The sequence below is a fragment of the Gavialis gangeticus genome, unplaced genomic scaffold, assembly GCF_001723915.1.
Source record: "Gavialis gangeticus isolate Ggan-Ray unplaced genomic scaffold, GavGan_comp1, whole genome shotgun sequence".
Taxonomy (NCBI): Eukaryota; Metazoa; Chordata; order Crocodylia; family Gavialidae; genus Gavialis; species Gavialis gangeticus.
This window is the reverse complement of record NW_017728995.1, coordinates 38,946,072-38,952,220: the sequence shown is the minus strand read 5'-3', so window position 1 is coordinate 38,952,220 and position 6,149 is coordinate 38,946,072. Positions and strand designations below refer to the sequence as shown.

Here is a 6,149-nt window from a genome sequence, read left to right as displayed (position 1 = left end):
GGACTTTCCCCCAACTCTCTGGCTGAGCCCCCTACTCAGCCTCTGGCCCAAACTATGACCTCAGGCATCCATATCCATGCCTTGGCCTCTGCCCCATACATGGGGTTCCTTCTATGCCCCCTCTAGGGCCTCTACACCATACCCTAACCTGGGGTCTTCTCATCTTCATAATTGACTATTCATGGGACTAGCCCTTGTGCTGCCCTTCAGGCTTACTCCCAGTTTGGCTCTACTCAATACTCCCCTGGGACTGCCGTTCAGGCCTACTCCTTATTCAGCCCTACTCTGTGTGGGGCTACACACTATGCTCTTCACGCTACCCCCTCTGGGGTCTCCACGATCTCGCATCCCTGCTGGGATCAGGTGGCACTCTGCTTGCTGTGCCTGGCCCCACTACTCTCCCAACTGCCTCCAAAGCCCACCTGATGGGGGCTGGGGTTAAGGTGCCCCTCCTCGCCTTTCACTGGAGAGGTAACTGGCCTGGCAAATGCCCTGCCACAGTAAGTCATAAAGCTAGGTTCCCAGGACACTGAGGCAAAGGTACAGCAGGTGGGGTCTCATTAGGAGGCTGCTGATGGATACTGGCACTGTGGTGGCCATGATCACTTATGGAGGGAATGCCCAGAGAGAAGATGGCATTCCAAGCAGGGAAACTGAGGTGGGAAGTGGAGAGGGGCCCATCCACTGCTGGAAAGGCCAGGATGGTCCACAGGATGAGATGGTAATTGTCAGTGCTGTAGGGTTGAGCTACTGCCTAGAGGGAAAGCTAGAAGAGCTTACTTGCCAAGTCTTCTTAGATTCAGATGCCCAGGTATCCACTATACATAGCCAAATATTGGAGCAAGTCATAGCAGAACTAGAAAGGAAACTTTGAACCTGTGTACTAGTGGTAAAAGCAGCCAATGGGGAAGCACTCTCAATTCTGGGAAAGTGGAATACAGCTATCAACTTCCAAGGTCTGCAGCTGCCATGTAAATTCCTCATAGCAAAGGATGCTGACTTCCGTAAAATATCAGGTTTCTATGAATTTTTCAGATTTCTCCTGTTCCTCTCTAGGAGGGTGTTTCCCCCTGTATACCACAGATGGCCGAAAAGGAGTATGTGATGTGATAGTGGAGAAGAATCTAACAATACCTCATCAAAGTGAGATGATAATCACTGGCAAACTGAAGATATGGTGTTGTGAAGAAGAGGAGGGCTTATTTGAGCCTAAGTTCAATGAGTGATTAGGATTCCTGGTGGGAACCGTGATGGGTAAGAACCACAGCATTGAACTTCCAGTACATGCTGTCAACAGAACCTCAGAGGTCACATGTCAAGCCAGTTAACTGGGACATTTGAGACAGGAGTTGCTGTCCTCCAGGGTGGTTGACCAGCAGGGGTGGGTGACTGGCAGGTGGACCCTGGGTCAGAGGGGTTGGTTGCTATAAGAGTACTGAGTGCAGACAAGAACCAACATCTTGGAGAACCAGGTGATAACCTCTAATCAACTGCACAAAAATTGGAATGAGAGTTCAAGCTGGCCTGGAATCTGAGCAAGTGAGGGCAATGCAGAAAGTCCTGCAGGAATATGCACACACCAACCTGGGATATCTAGGGTGTACAGTCCTGACAAAGCACTGGATCAACACTGAAAGTGATAGACCTGTCAAACAAGGATCTAGAAGAGTACCCATTCATTTCCAACAGAAGTTTCACCAGCAGCTGCAAGAGAAGAAAGAGAGAGGCATAATCAAGCCCTATGTCAGTCTATGGGCTGCCGCTGGGATGTTGTATCGGAAGAAGTGGGGAAGTCTGCAGGTTTGCGTGGATTATCACAGACTGAATAATGTTACTGTTAAGTATGCATATCCCATACCTCAGACTGATGACATACTAGACCTCCTGGCCAAATCCCAATGGTTCTCAACCCTTGATCTGGCTAGTGGGTATTAGCAAGTGGAAGTGAATTCAGAGGACAGAACCAAGATCACTTTCTGCACTAAGACAGAACTTTTTGAGTTTAACATTATGCCTTTTGGCTATGTAATGCTCCCAGTACATTTCAGAGAACGATGGATATTTTCTTAGCATAACTACAAAGGTCCTCCTGTCTGGTATACCTAGATGATATCATTGTGATAAGCCGAACCTTCCAGAAGCCCTTGCAGAATGCAAGGCAGCGCTTAAGAGGCTGAAGGAGGCCAATCAAAAAGTCAAACTTGTTAAATATAAGCTTTTCTGAAAGGAAATGAATGTTTTTGGACATGTGATCTCCATGAAGGAGCAGGGCCAAATCCAGAGACAGTGAAAGCAGTTAAAATCTAGACAGTACCTCAAAATGTAAAAAAACTGTTCAGCTGCTGGGTCTAGACTCCTGTTATAAGAGATTTATGTCAGATTTCACTTACATCATGAGCCCCTTACATAAATTCTCTGATAGGACAAAGTTCATCTGGACTAAAGAATATCAAGACGACTTTCTAGAGCTAAATCAGCAGTTAATGTCATCCCCTATCTTAGTGTACCCCAACCCTCAGTTATCCTTCTTGTTGGACACTGACACAAGTAACATTGGCATCAGAGCTATTTCTTCACAAGTTGAATGAGGCCAGGAAGTGGTGAAAGCCTATGCAAGCTGAACCCAAAACAAGGCTGAATGCCAATATGTAACTACAAGAAAGGAATTCCTCACTGTGGTGACCTTTACCAAACATTTTTGACACTTCCTCCTAGGGTTATGCTTCAAATTAAGAACAGACTATGGTTCTCTCCACTGGCTACACATTTTTCAACAATCTGAAGGACAACTGGCTAGGTGGTTGGAACAGCTTTCAAATAGTGTATCTCCCTAGATGGCAGCACCAGAATGTTGATGCCTTGTCCCATAGGCCTCCCACAATGGAAGCTGAACCTAAAGTTGGGGTGGTGGGGGTACAGCCACTAGCAGAAGAGACAGCCTGAACTAAACCAACTCCAGGTACAAGGGAGGTCACAGGTTTGGCAGATTGGTGTACAAAACAATGGAAAGATGCTGATATTAAGAAACTAATAAGGTAGATGGAAATCAGTACCAGACAGCGTTGCCTATGATAAGCATTAGGCAAGGAGTACTGATGCAAAAACTTCCAGAATCTGCCCAAGGACATGAGCATATTCAAATAGTAGTCCATGAAAAGGAAACAACAACAATTTTGCAAATTCTGCATGATTCCAATACTAGGGGACATTTGGCCATGTAGAAAGTCTCACATAAGGCCAAGTCTTGGTATTTCTGGTTGGGCTGGAGAAAATCTGTCAGGGATTAGTGTAGGTTGTCCAAGGTATGTGATGTGCAAAAAGGAATAAGGAGTAACCCCCAGGCTCCCATATTCTCTGTGCAGGCTGAACAAACCCTGGAAAGGATGGCCATAGATATCCTGAGTCCCCTACTCATAATGCCACATGGAAACAAGTATGTCTTAGTAGCAGATGACTATTTTTCCAAGTGGGTGGAAACGTACTGACTCCCTGATAGGAGCCTGACTGTGGAAATGTTTTTTTGCTGAGAGATTCACATGCTACCATGGTGTACGTAGATCCCTCCATACTGACCAAGGAAGAAATTTTGAATCCCAGCTATTTCACCATATATGTGATCTTTTGGAAATCAATAAAACCCACACAACATCATATCACTCCCAATATGAAGGGTTGGTGGAATGGTTCAACCATACTCTAGATAACACGCTGCCCTCCCTGGTCAAAGACAATCAGATGACGTGGGATGAGGTACTCCATTATGTCATAATGGCCTACTGGAGTAATGTGCAGTCATCTACAAGGTATACCCAATATGTGGTGTTGTTTGGATGGAAGATTTTGCCCACTCCTGTTTTAGTGTCACTGGACAGATTTATGAACTGGGAGAACTGATGTGGACATGGAAGCAGACCAGGAGCTGGGGACAGCATCGAAAACTATGCAAAAGGTTCAGTAGCCCCAATATTGTCATCAGGAAGTTGACTATAATGCTGTATGAGCTAGCAAGCAGGCCCAGCAGACAGACATTGGTAGTACACTATAATTGAATGAAACCCTATGTGTGCTCAGAGACCCTTGCCTGACAGGGTCAACAACCAAGATGATGCCAAGGGCTATGTGACCCCTATAACTGAACTTTCACTAATAGAGTCCCAAATAGGCCCAATAGGGTGTTGCCAGAGGGTGCTTCTATATCCAGAAATGTAGGGTGGGATCCATGGCCTTATGGAAATTAAGATAATGAAAAAGAACAAGTACAGGGGTAAAAACAGGGCTGGGTACATCTGAGGGTACTCAAAACCTACCAGAGCTAAAGGGGACCCCCATTCCTGAATTCCCAGGTAGATCACAGAGACAGTGAACATCTCCCAGATGGCTTAGTGACTACATGGTATAACTCTAGTTGGACTCAGAGGTGCAAAGTGGGAGATAATGTAGTATAGTGAATGTCATGCGCTGTAATGTGAATGTGTGACAGCAGGGGGAACAGTCCTTCTGACTGGATTTGGACTACAAATCCCAGGAGTCCCTGGGGGGAAAAATCTTGTAGAACGGTGCTGACTACATGTAGACTATACCCCAAGAGACACTGAAGGTGGGGAGATAAGAGGAAGAGGAAGCAGGAAGTAGCGGCAGAGAGCAGGACACAGTGGCAGAGGGAAGGACACAACAGCAGAAGGAAATGCATGACTGGAGATCCCAGAGAAGCGACAGAGCTGGAACTGTGGAGTGTAGCAGCAGGACTCAGATGTGGAAGTACATGTAGATGGCAGTTGAGCACTTTTGGGACCAGAGGCTGGTTTGGACCACCTCCAGAGATATGGGAGGATTTAAGGTTTTCTTGAGCATATGTACCACAGTGGTAGTGCTCACTACCTGTTACCTGTTCTGAGGTGAATCCACCCCAGTGTTACTGCTAATTACCTGTCACCTAGTCCCTAAGTGTATGTACCTAGATGGTAATGTTTATTTACTTGTACCTGTTCCTTTCTTCTTAGTCCATTGGCTTGTGACACCTAGCATTTTCTATATAAAAGTCGAAGCTTCTTTTCAGCTTCCTGTACCAGTTCCTGAGGTTGTGGGTTTGGTACAAATGTTTTAAGGGGATCTATGGTTAATAACAGTTAATAACTGTCTCTGCTCAGCCAGACAGAGCACATTCGAGAAATTGCTAGATACGGAGGAAAGTAGTAGCTGAGACTGAAGCTGTTCTCTGCTATTTCAGTTTTAGTCCATCTTGAGTTATGTGCTACATATAACTGCTATTATGCTCTTGATACCTCTGTACTTTACCCTTCTCTGATGCTTCCCAGAGACCCACCATTTAGGCCACCCACAATGTGGTTTGAAGTATTCTTTCATATAGAGGTGCCCCAATACATCGGTCCAATATCAGATCAGTACCGATATAAAGAAAATTGGTTGTATCAGAAATTGGCCCAATGGGGATGATAATTTGGCCAATAAATGCTCATGCATGGGAAGGGACATGGGGGGACAGATCAACCCCCCCACACACACAGTGAGGGAGGGAGGGAGGGAGGGAGGGAGCAGGGGCAGAGGCAGGTGCTACCAAGCCATAGTGGGGTGAGGTGGCTCCTGTTGCTGCTTGAACACTGGGAGGGCATGGGAGGTTACCCCCAGATCAGCATGGGTTGGGGCAGGTGGGCTGCAGCTGCATGCTAGAGGTAGGGCTACACCAGCCTCTTCTCTCTGGTAACTGGGCTCAGGGCAGGGGCTACAGGAGGGGGCTGCAGCCACCCTAAATTTCACTGTAGCTCCCTCCCAGCACTGCCACCATTGTCTGCCTGCCTGGTGCAGCCTCAGCTCAACCCCTGCCTCCCCACCATGCACTGGGCAGGCAGGTGATGGTGGCAATGCTTCTGGGAGAAAGCTATGGTGAAATGAGGTTTTCATTTCAATGTGGCTGCAGCCCACACTGTAGCCCCTGCCCCAAGCCCAGCCCCCACTGAGAAGAGCCTGGCGCAGCCCTGGCGCCAGCTTATAGCTGCAGCCCACTCACACCACTCTGTGGCACATGTCTCCCCCCCCGCCCATGCCTTCCTCAGGTGCAAGCAGTGGTGGAAGCTGCCCCACCTGATGAGTGCCCCACCCCACCCTGGCTGGGCACCACCTGCCCCTGCCCC

General features: G+C 47.5%; 1 long non-coding RNA gene across 1 annotated transcript in view; it reads right to left on the bottom strand.

Annotated features, from left to right (window-relative positions):
* Positions 1-217: 217 nt before the first annotated feature.
* Positions 218-6,149, bottom strand: part of LOC109287838 — a 10,745-nt gene continuing 4,813 nt past the window's right edge. The window contains exons 2-3 of the long non-coding RNA XR_002094972.1: positions 4,076-4,081; positions 218-227 (exon numbers count right to left, since the gene is read on the bottom strand). This is a non-coding gene — a long non-coding RNA (uncharacterized LOC109287838). The remainder of the gene's footprint in view (positions 228-4,075; positions 4,082-6,149) is intronic.